The sequence below is a fragment of the Eriocheir sinensis genome, chromosome 34 (assembly GCF_024679095.1).
Source record: "Eriocheir sinensis breed Jianghai 21 chromosome 34, ASM2467909v1, whole genome shotgun sequence".
In the NCBI taxonomy this organism is placed as follows: Eukaryota; Metazoa; Arthropoda; class Malacostraca; order Decapoda; family Varunidae; genus Eriocheir; species Eriocheir sinensis.
This window is the reverse complement of record NC_066542.1, coordinates 16,452,600-16,465,099: the sequence shown is the minus strand read 5'-3', so window position 1 is coordinate 16,465,099 and position 12,500 is coordinate 16,452,600. Positions and strand designations below refer to the sequence as shown.

At 42.4% G+C, this 12,500-nt stretch overlaps 1 protein-coding gene across 1 annotated transcript in view; it reads left to right on the top strand.

The window, feature by feature from the left end:
- The first annotated feature begins 5,295 nt into the window (after positions 1 to 5,295).
- The window catches only part of LOC127007202 (trithorax group protein osa-like), a 61,962-nt gene continuing 54,757 nt past the window's right edge, over positions 5,296 to 12,500 (top strand). The window contains 1 exon segment of the mRNA XM_050877916.1: positions 5,296 to 7,243. The gene's annotated coding sequence lies outside the window, so the exon portion shown is untranslated.

Sequence of the window (12,500 nt, the reverse complement as noted above, 5' to 3'; positions counted from 1 at the left end):
TCGTAGTAGTAGTAATAGTTGTTGTTATTGTTGTTGTTGTTGTTGCTGTTGTGCTTATTTTTCTTATACGTGTTATTCTCATTATTGTTATTATTATTGTTATTATTATTATTATTATTATTATTATTATTATTATTATTATTATTATTATTATTATTATTATTATTATTATTATTATTATTATCATCATTAATAGATTTATACTACTATTACTACTACAACAACAACAAATACTACTACTACTACTACTACTACTACTACTACTACTACTACTACTACTACTTTTACTTCTACTACTACTACTACTACTACTACTACTACTAGTAATAATAATAATAATAATAATAATAATAATAATAATGATAATAATAATAATGAAAATAATGCTGCTACTACTACTACTACTACTACTACTACTGCAAGTAATAATAATAATAATAATAATAATAATAATAATAATAATAATACAAATGGTTCTCCGCATCCTGGTTCATCGTTTTCCATTATCTTATTTTTATTCCTCAACCGTTTCTTTTTAATTTCGTTTTCTCCACTATTTTTATCTCACCTGTTTTTTTTTTTCTTTCTTTCTAATGCGATTATTGTTAAAACTATCTTTGGATTGTGATTTTCTTCTTTTCTGTTTTTCTTTTTTTTCTTTTGTGTCGTGTTTTATATATTTATTCTTTAGTCTAGTTTTTTTTTCCTGCTGCAATCTCTATTTGTATTTATTTTTATATCCTGTTTCATATTTTTTTCTGCTACAGTCTTCTCTTTATTTTTTTTCTTTCGCTTTTTGCTCTACATTTATTCTTTATTATCATTCTTTTTATTATTTTTTCCTGCTACAATCATGATGACCACAACTCTCGGATTCTGTAATTATTGTTATTTTTTCTTCTTTTTTCATTTTTGTTATGTGGGTAAAATTAGGGATTAGGGGGAAGAGGGGAGGGGGAAGGAGGAGGAAGAGGAAGGAGAGAAGGGGGGAAGGGGATGAGAGAGGGGGAAAGAGGGAGGGGGAGCAGGGAGGAGAGAGGGGGAGGGGGGAGGATTTTCAGCTTGTCTACTTTTCCCTTCTACTCAAATTTATCAACCTTTTTTTATTTTTTTATTTTTTTGCTTTGGTCGGTCGAGTTATAAATTAAATCTTTCTCTGTGTGTGTTTCCTTTTTTGACTATTTTTCTTGTTGTTTTTGTTTACCGTTGTTTATAGGTTGGGTTTGTTTGTTCTTTATTTTTTCGTTTTTCCGTTTGTTTATTTGTTTGTATTTGTTTGTGTATTTATTTATTTCCATGTTCGCTCTTGTTTGAAAATTGAAGGTCCGAATATTGTCTTTTTTTTTCTATGTAGGTCACGTCTCTCTCTCTCTCTCTCTCTCTCTCTCTCTCTCTCTCTCTCTCTCTCTCTCTCTCTCTCTCTCTCTCTCTCTCTCTTTTTCTCTTTCTCTCTCTCTGACACACACACACACACACTTTTTTTTTTCTCTATCTGTCAGTTCCATGTTTTCCTCTATGTGGCCTTCCCCTTTATTTCTTCCTTTCCTCCCACCTTACTTTTTATCTTCCCCTCTTTCTAACTTCTTTCCTCCCTATCTTCATATACTTTTCAACCATTTTTTAGTGCTTTCTTTCATCCATTTATTTTATTTTTTCTTCTCTCTCTTTATTTCTTTTTTTTTTTGTTATATTTTCAACCTTCCTTGTCTTCCTATCTTCCTTCTTTTCATCTTTCCTACCTTTGTTTTACTTACTTTCATTATTTTTCCTTTCTTCCTTTCTTTCTTTTTTTTTTTTTTTACATCAAAGGACACGGCTCAAGGGCAACAAAAAGAGTACACACACACACACACAAAAAAAAAAACGCTACTCACCGCTCCATTGTTTTTATTCATTGTATTTACGTGTATTTATGAAACAGTACCAAAAACAAAACAAAAAAATCACAACACAACAACAACAACAAAAGCGGCAACTACCACACGCAACCACAACACCACCACCAAATAACAAAATAACAACAATGATAATACAATATCCGATTTTTTCTATTTATATGATATTTATTTGATTATGTTCCCCTTTATTCAATTCATCAATGTCACCCAGTCACTCTTCTTTCCATGTGTGCGTGCGTGCTTGTGTGTGTGTGTGTGTGTGTGTGTGTTCGAATCTTTTTTTTTTTCTTTTTTTTTTTTGGACCTTTTTTTTCGGGGCCGAGCAGTCGAACCTAGAAAAATGAATAATATGCCATGGATTCTTTTTTAATCTGACAAGTGAATGTCAATTTAACTGGACTTGGCAGCAGTAGAAATAGATAGAGAAATAGATGGATAGATAGATAGATGGATAGATAGATTGGTAAACAGATGAATACATTGATAGATAAATTGTTACATGACTTCAAAGATAGATAGATATATAAATAGATGGATAGGTAGTTTCTTAGTTACAAAGATAGATAAATAGATAGATAGATGGATAGATACATGGAGACAGATTTGGAGGATATTTATTTAGATACACACCCATACAGATAGATGGACAGATAGATAGATAGATAAATATATAGATAGATAGATAGATAGGCAGATGGATAGGTAATAGGTAGGTAAGTAGTTACTATTCTACAGAGAGAGAGAGAGAGAGAGAGAGAGAGAGAGAGAGAGAGAGAGAGAGAGAGAGAGAGAACCGACCTTACCCCATTTTAATTATATGCCCTTTGAACCCTTAGAGAAGCATACATAGAACGTGTAATGAACCTTAGCCCTTAACCCAAGCAAGTAATTCTAAGGGTCCTATACCGCTTACCTTTCCCTTTCCTTACCTTCCATTCCTTCACTGATCCTCCCTGCATCAATATTATTACTATTGACAAAACATTCCTTATTTTCACACAATGCACCGCTCTACCGTTTCAAATTACGATGTTGCACTAGATGTTATTTTTTTTGTGTGTGTGTGCGATGAGGGCAGATAGATAAATAGACAGGTACATTGACGGATAAAGATAGGTAGATAGATACAAACTTACATACAGATAGATAGAAAGTAGATGAGTTACCAGAAAGACAGGAATTAGAGAAATGAGTTACCAGAGAGACAGGAATTACAGAAATGAGTTACCAGAAAGACGGAAATTACAGCAATGAGTTACCAGAAAGACAGGAATTAGAGAAATGAGTTACCAGAAAGACAGGAATTACAGAAATGAGTTACCAGAAAGACAGGAATTAGAGAAATGAGTTACCAGAAAGACAGAAATTACAGAAATGAGTTACCAGAAAGACAGGGATTACAGAAATGAGTTACCAGAAAGACAGAAATTACAGAAATGAGTTACCAGAAAGACAGGAATTACAGAAATGAGTTACCAGAAGGACAGAAATTACAGAAATGAGTTACCAGAAAGACGGAAATTACAGCAATGAGTTACCAGAAAGACAGAAATTACAGAAATGAGTTACCAGAAAGACAGAAATTACAGAAATGAGTTACCAGAAGGACAGAAATTACATAGTATCATTTATTGTAGTACATTCTTGTGGGCATGTATTCCTTATTTTTCCCCTCTTTTTTCCATTTTTATCCTATCCAGTAATCACCCCTCCCTCTTCCCCTCTCCCTCCCTCTCCCAGAAGGGGGTAAAAAATATAACATTGACAAATTGTGAAAGGCGTATTTTTTAATTACTTCAAGTTCTTTTTGTCCACTAATAATGGCGTTTTCATGATTTGGGAGAAAAAAATACGACTGGTTGTTTTTATTTTTAGAAGCTCGACTTTGAAAGAAAACGAGATATTTATTTTTTTCAAACTGACCCTTAGTTGCAACAAGGAACGAGAGAGAGAGAGAGAGAGAGAGAGAGAGAGAGAGAGAGAGAGAGAGAGAGAGAGAGAGAGAGAGAGAGAGAGAGAGAGAGAGATTTACAAAGCATTCTATTAGTTTTTGTAGTACTAGTAAGTGAAAGGAAGGAGGAGGAGGAGGAGAAATGTAAAGAGGAAGAAATGCACGAGAAGAAAAAGGAGTAGGAGTTGCATAATCATCATTGTCATTCTGTTTCTTCTTCCTAGACTTCCTCCTCCTCCTCCTCCTCCTCTGTCGCCACCACCCACCACCACCACCACCATACCACCACCATCATCATTTTCGCAGAAGAAAGGGAGGAAGGGACACAAAAGAACTGGAGGAGGAGGGATAGACGGAAGGAAGGATAAAAGTAAGGAAAGTTAGGGAATGGAAGAGGAAGGGAGATACGAAGGAAGGATGAAAGGGAGTGCGGGAGGGAAGGAAGAAGAATGAGAAGGAGAAGGATGAAAGGGAGTGCGGGAGGGAAGGAAGAAGAATGAGAAGGAGGAGGAGGAGGAGGGCGAGTTAGGAAGATAAAGGAGAGAGGAAGGGAGGGGAGGGAAGGAGGGAAGAACGAGAAAAGAAGAAAGGAAAAGCAAGGCAGTATAATAATTCTTCTGCGGGGGGAAGAGAGAAAGAAAAAAAAAGAAGTAAATAAGTAAATGAAAAAAAGGGGGAAGAAAACAAAAACTAAAAGAATGCTAAAAATCTTCGTTTACAGCAATAATCTTCACAGTTATTTGTTTCCTTTAAAAAAGAGAGAGAGAGAGAGAGAGAGAGAGAGAGAGAGAGAGAGAGAGAGAGAGAGAGAATATCAGTGAATGGAAGTAAGAGAATGAATGAGGGAAGGAGGGAGGAAGGGCGGGAAGGGGGGTGGGGGTAGGAGAGGTTGATTGAAGACGAAAGGGGAGGAGGGAGGGGAGAGGGAGAGAGATACGAGTTTTGGGAGTAGGTGAGAGAGAGAGAGAGAGAGAGAGAGAGAGAGAGAGAGAGAGAGAGAGAATCAAACTTTGTATTCTTGTTGGCAAGTAAATATAATTTTCGTTTTCACACACACACACTAACTTCTGCTCACTACTTCAAAATAATACTTATAAAGGAGAGAGGGGAAGAAGTTAACAGAAACCACTGATAATTGAATTTTTTGCACAGGTGATCAAAGATACCAATAACCATAAAAGGACAAACGGAATAAGGAAAAAAATATTATTATTATGATCAGAATGAAGTTTAATAGTACGAACATTTAAAAGCAGAACATGGCAATCAGAATTCAGCTGCACTGATGAAATACGAAAGAGTAATAATGATAATAGTGATACAGAAGTCCTTAATGTCCGTTGGGTACGATTCATATTTATTGAGAAAAGTAGTAGTAGTAGTAATAGTAGTAGTAGTAATAGTAGCAGTGGTGGTAGTAGTAGTGGTAGTGGTGGTGGTGATGGTTAGTAATAGTAGTGGTAGTAGTAGTAGCTGAGAAAGTCATTGATGTAGTAGTTCTGGTTATGATATTAGCATTGGTGGCGGCGGTGGTGGAGGGGGGTCGTGGGAATAATAGTAAGGGGGATTTTGTGAGCCACTGGAATAGCGGTGGTTAAACGTTTACGATATATCAGGCCTGCTGCGGGGGAAAGACTGGTGGTGGTGGTGGTGGTTGGTAACAATAGTGTAGTTGGTAACAGCGGTGACCTGGAGGCAAGAAAATAAATAAATAAAACTATATAGTGTTGCAGTAAACGTAGTGATGATAATGGTGATATGAGGATACGGTGGTGTTGCTGGTGTTATAATGTGGGTTAGTAGTGGTAATATTGGTGGTATTAGTAGTGATGGTGGTGGTCGTAATATATGTAGTAAATTCAAATATTAGTTTTGAAATTTGAAAAGAAGTGGTATGATAAGCTTATGAGAACAGTAGTGGTAGTAAATAGTTGTAGTGGTGGCAGTAGTAGTAGTAGTGGTGGTGGTGAAGTAACGCGTTGGTGATGGTAGTGGTGGTGGTGGTGTTGGCTGGCTGGGGCTGGATGGCTCGGCTGGCTGGCTGGTTGGTTGGGTCGGCTAACAGCAGCTGCACACATAGCCAGGCTGGGCCCGGCTTTTATGCTCGTCACCACGGCTGTTCTTCCTCCCCATCACCGCCATGGCAGCTCCAGCATGTTCTCCTTCTGGTATGGGCCGCCTCTACTCCCTTCTGGGCCATCGAAGGCGTTTTTAATTTATGAAAGCTGTGCGTGGATCGGCTGTGGTGGTCTGGCTTTGGCATCGATCACGTCTTTCCTCCGCCGGCTGTGGAAAACCCTCCAGCCGTGCTACGCGCTGCCGACCGCCGCCCATACTGTCTTACCTCGAAGCTCATCCAGCTGAACCCCGACTGTCTTAATATGAAATAACCGCAATGGAGTATAAATCAAAGCTTATATATGGCTTGGATGTGTCCTGAGAGGTGGAGGCAGGCTGTGGGAGGCTGTGGAGGGCTGTGAATCCTACGGCTGCCAGGGTTGGTTCTGATGCGGCCGCCTGCACCCTGCTGCCACCTGGGGGCCCAAGGCGCGCCGACCACCATCCTGATTAATCACTTTTCAACGGTGTTTTCTCCCCTTTGGTCGTGTATCATGAGTGCAGGAGTCACGCATTAGGTCCCCGGAAGATCAGGCTGTGAGTTTGGTCTGGTCTGAGGCTCGTGGGAGGTCCAGGGAAGGAGAAATATGGCATAAAAAAGGGCTGTGTCGGGAGGGAGCAGCAGCACCCCGCCACAGTCCCTTGTTCAGCGCCACACACTCGAGTCAGCGGCTTGGTGGTGCAGCGCTCGGCGGCTTCCCTCACGCTTTTCACCCCTAAAATCGAGGGTCTAGTGGCGAAAATGTGCCTCAAACGTCGCGCCAGACCTGGAGCATGGTGTAGTGTGTGATGTGAGTAGTGAACGACGCCCTGGAAGTGAGAAATACATGGTGAATTGGAGGTGATTGGAGGTGCGGCGGGATCGGGTACTCGCGCCGGGGAACTATCACCACTTTTTGCTGTGTGACTGGAAATTGTGTTCCCAGCCATGGTGTACCGCCCTCCTGAGGCTCGGGTGTGACCTGCAGGCGGAGTGACGAGGGGAGGTGGCGCCCGTGGTGGTGGCAGTGAAGGCGCCGCAGTGGTGGTGGTGTAGGAGTGGTGGTGAAGGCGCCGCGGTGGTGGTGGTGGTGGTGACGCTCGGTTACTCTCGCCGGGCCAGAGGTGGTGTTGGTCGATACTGCCGGCCGCTGTTCCCTCACAACACACCCACTTATTTTATCCACCACGCCGCCCGTACGCCCTCTCCTCCACGCCCACGGCCGCCACACAGCTTCCCCCCGGCAGGAGCGCCCGCCACCGCGCGGCCCTGGAGACCCTCACGTCATACAAAAAGGTAAATAGCCACACTTGTCCTGCGGGGCTGCGGGCGTGCTGCGGGGCTGGGCCGGGGCTGCACCTCTTGCATGGAGGGCTTGGGGCGGCGTGGCGTGCCCATGTTACGGGTGGGGGTGGGCGTGAGGGCGTGGGGGCTGTTAGGGCTAGTATTGGGCTGCAGGGGTGGTCCTTGCAGCCCATCACAGCCCTCACAAGCCCTGCCGCGCCCCACGCCCCTGTCCTCTTTGGGTCGCATCGGCGTTATGCAGGGTTACTGTGGGCGTGGTGTGGGCGGCGTGGGCGGGTTGGGGGTAGGGGGGGTCACATCAGCTGATACCAGCATCACCCACCCCAGTTTTTGCATGGCGGGCCGGGTGGCGGCGCTCAGGCGGGGAGGCGGGCGCTGGGCGGGCCGGACGGGCGCTCAGCCGGGGAGGACGCTCGCCGCCGCCGCCACGTAGCTCACTCCAACAACATTTTTTCCCCCAAATTTCCACTTTATTTCACGTAAGACGCCCGTACGTGTGCCGGCGTGACCGTGGTCCACGTGCAAGCGATGGGCGCCCCCCGTAAGGCCCGGACCCCCGGCGAGGGCCGCAGGCACGGCTGCAATATGCATTACTTGTCAATTATTTACTCCCCATGTCAGGCTTCCTTTACGCACGTGACAGCCTGTAAACAATGCCGGCATGGCCTCCTACTCCTCCTCCTCCTCCTCCACCTCCACAACGTTTCTCCATCACTCGCCTCTTTACTGACCAACTTTAGTCTTGAATAGAGAATAAATACTTGGGGGAGGAGAGGGAGGGAGGAGGAGGACGGGTGGAGGTGAATGGTGGTGGTGGTGGTGGTGCTGCTGCTGCTGCGGCTTACGCCCTTGCGGTCGCCTAGCCGAATGGTAATTGTTGATTATTAAAAGGATTGGTGGAGTCGCTCTGGCCAAAACTACCGACACCACGTGCTTCTGGCCGCGTGTGTGTATGTGTGTATGTCCCTCCCTCCCTCCGTCAACACACACACACACACACACACACACACACATCTTGACCCATCACCTCTCAACGTTTTTGGGATGTGAGGGAGAGTTGCGGAACGTGTGTGTGTGTTTGTATGTGTGTGTGTGTGAAGCGGGCGGGGGTGAAGGAAGGAAAGAAGAGAGAGAGGGAGTGAAGGGAGGGAAGGAGAGAAGAGAGAGGGAGGGAAGGCGAGGAGCAAGAGAGAGGGAGGGGCGCTTGCTGGTCTTTGTTTGTTGCTGGTGGTGGTGGTGGAGGTGGTGTGGTAGTGGTGTGGTGGGCGCGGTGGTGGTGTGGTGGTGGGGGTGATGACGTTACCACCAACGCCCGCCCGCCAACCCGCCATCCCCACCACCACCACCACCTCAACGCAGCCGGAGCCCCCCCACACACGTCCTCCATTCTCTCTCTCTCTCTCTCTCTCTCTCCACACCCCATTTCTTCACCATTTCTCCTCAACACCATCTCCTCCACTGGCTCCCTTCACCCCAACCGCCTCACCACCACCATCACCACCAACATCACCACCACTCCACCACTACGCTTGCCCGCCATTGGAGCTGCCGCCGCCATCACCACTAGCGGCGGCGGCGGTGGCGGCGTCTGCTTCTCTCCACCCAAACCTATTCTAGCTGCTGGTGGTGGTGGAGGTGGAATGGTGGTGAATCTATGCAGAGATTTGTAGCGGAGTGGTGGTGGTAGTGGTGGTGAAGCAGGGAGGGCTAGGTCGAGTACACTGAACCGTTGTGGTGTGTGGGTGTTGGTTGGTGCATTGCGTATACTGGCTGGCGTTGGTTGGTGCTGGTGCTGGTGTTGCGTATATGCTTCATGCTGTGTTGGTGGTGGTGGTTTGGTTGTTGGTGGGAGTACATCCATATCCTGTAGCAGTAGCCATATGGTGTTGTGTACAGCATTGCGTGCAGTGGTGTGTGTGTGTATGTGTGTGTCACAGATAATAAGGATGCTGGTATATTAATGGTTATATAAAAAAAAATACTTCCTACTTTACTACTCCTGTTTTAAGTGCTGCTGATGCTAATAGTTTCTACTATAGTACTACTACTACTTGTACTACTAGTACCACTACTACTTCTTGTACTACTAGTACCACTACTACTACTTGTACTAGTACTAGTACCACTACTACTTGTACATGTACTACTACTACTACTACTACTACTTCTTGTACTAGTACTATTACTGCTACTGCTATCAATGCTATTGCTGCCACTACTACCACCGCAACTAATACTTTTGCTACTACTATTACTAACATCTTTGCTGCTGCTATTACTACTAGTACCATTACTTTATTACTACTACTGCTGCTGCTTCTGCTATATACTTCTGCTATTTATGGTTCTGCTGTTACTACCAGAAGTACCATAGCTATTAATTGTGCTGCTACTACTACTGTTATTTTGCAAACAACAACAAAGATAACAGCATAATAATAATGGTAATAATGATAATATATAATAATAATGTCGACCTCAGCCACCAGCATCAAAACTACTGCTCTTATAAATAATTAATGTTGTTATTTGTAAATATTTTATGATTTAGGAATAATGATATAATCGCCAGAAATCCTATTATTGAAAGTCACGTGTACCAACTCCTACGTCTCTTATTTTACCACATTCGAGAAAATAAATATATATGAAGCATAATATTTAGTGGTCTGCGAGAATTTTCAAAAAACTATTTTCATTTGGTTATTTAAATGATAGTGACAACAACTTATAGCTACTACTACTACTACTGCTATTATTACTACTACCACTACTACTATTACCACCACCTCAACTACCACTGGAATATTGCTGTATTTGTCCTCGGTGTTGGCTTTATACAGATTCATAAAGAGAGAAAACAGTCATTCAAGCAAAGGTTCTGGCAGTATGATGATGATGATAATAATAATAATAATAATGATTATAGTGATACCATAATAATGGTGAAATGATAGCGGCGGCCACTCCGTTCAGGGCCCAGTGAAATGAATGGAACGGTTGAAAAATGCCCAAAGTAATTTCAGGTTGGTGGGACAGTTTTAATCCATCATAGTCAGGTAAAGGTGGTGACAGGTGTGTGTGTGTGTGTGTGTGTGTGTGTGTGTGTGTCAGTTTATTATGGGTTAGTAATTCGTGGTACTTTTGATAACCGGTAAGTTGTGGAATTATTGGGTTTATTTAATGATATATAGAAATTCTCTGCTTGCGTAAATTATGAGGATGGCGGTGGTGGTGCTTATGTAGTGATGAAGCATAAGCATGGTAATAATTATGAATAAACGCATTAGCAGTTGGAATTATTGGAAGGGATATAATTCTATGGATATCTTATTGTTTATCGTAACACTGCTTTACATATGCTTTACATAACATGTATGAAGACATTAGTGTATCTCATTATTATTATTATTATTATTATTATTATTATTATTATTATTATTATGAAACTAATCTACATCACCAATGCCACCACATAAGTTGACACACACACACACACACACACACACACACACACACACACACGTGGGGATCTAGAGCCAGATATGTACTCCTCCTCCCACCCCTCCCTCCTCCTTATCCTCTCCTCCTCCTCCTCCTCCCTCTACTCCTCCTCCTCCTCCCTCTACGCCAACAGTAAATTATTTCTGAATGAACTTAAAATCCGGAAGACAATCCTCCCTCCCTCCCTCCTCTCCCCTCCCCTCCGCCCCTCCCTTCCTCTCCCCTCCTATCTCTTGTTGCTGGGATCTGGAGGGTGGAGGGGACGGTGGTGGTGGTGGTGGTGGTGGTTTAGTTGCCAGATTGACATAAAGGTGGTGATGGTGGTGGTTGGTGGGAAACGTTTCTTTGGTGTTGGCGGTGATGTGATGGTGGTGGTGTAGTATTGGTGGTGATAGTACTAGTAGTAGTAGTAGCAATAGTAGTTTGGGATTTTCTTTTCTTTTTCTTTTTTTGTTTTCCTAATTTTCTTTTTTTCCTCCTTTTCTTGTGTGTATTATTCTTGTCGCATTATCTAATTATTTTACTACTGATGCTGCTGATGTTATCACTTCTATAACGACAGCAACTACTACTATGATTACTAATACTAATACTACCATCACTATTACTATACTACTACTACTACTACTACTACTACTATGATTACTAATACTAATACTACCATCACTATTACTCTACTACTACTACTATGATTACTAATACTAATACTACCATCACCATTACTATACTACTACTACTACTATGATTACAAATACTAATACTACCATCACTATTACTCTACTACTACTACTATGATTACTAATACTAATACTACCATCACCATTACTATACTACTACTACTACTACTACTACTACTACTACTACTACGACTGCTGCTGCTGCTATACCACCACCACCACTACTACTGCTACTACTACCACTACCATACTGTTACTGTAACATTTGAAGTGTTAACATAACAATGGTATAGGAGACGTCTTTGAAAAAAAAAAGTTAAAAGGAAAAACAGTATCTGCGAAATATTCTGAATGTTCACCGTTTTGACGCTAATTTCACCCAAACGAACATAACATCAGACGTGAAATGAAAACGGTGAGGTGGAATTCGATAATGGTGATGATCATACTTGCTTGGCGGTGGTGATGGTGATGACGGCGAAATTTGAATGAATATTCGGCTATGGAAAAGGGCAAGAGGAAGAAATGGAGAGAAATATAGTGAAGGAAAACGTAATAAGAAAAGGAAGGGCAGAAAATGGTGTAGCTTCAAGGGAAACACAAATATACCGTAAACTGAATATTAGACTGGAAAATTGCGAAGAGGAAGAAAAAGGAGAACGATATAGTGGAGGAAAATGTTCAAAATAAGGAAAGAAAAGAGGGAAAATGGTAAAGCTATAAGGAAAATAAATATAGATCAAGTCATAGGCTATGGAGAAGGGCAAAGAGGAAGGAAAGGAGAGCTATAATGAAGGAAAATGTCCTTCTTATTCCCAATCATTCGAATATCTTCAAGCTCTCTCAATTCCCTAACAATCCTTCATGCTCACTTCCTGTCTGCATAATAACCAGCATCTTTTTCTCCACTTCTATTTGACTGTTCAAGTAATGGTGTAGCAACGAGGAAACCATAAATATAGCCGTGTTAATGACTTGGAACCGATTTCTCAGTCCAACACGGTGTCTTGTAATTCCCCGAACCAAACTATTTAATCTTCTGCACTCCATAATGGTTAGGTTTTCGA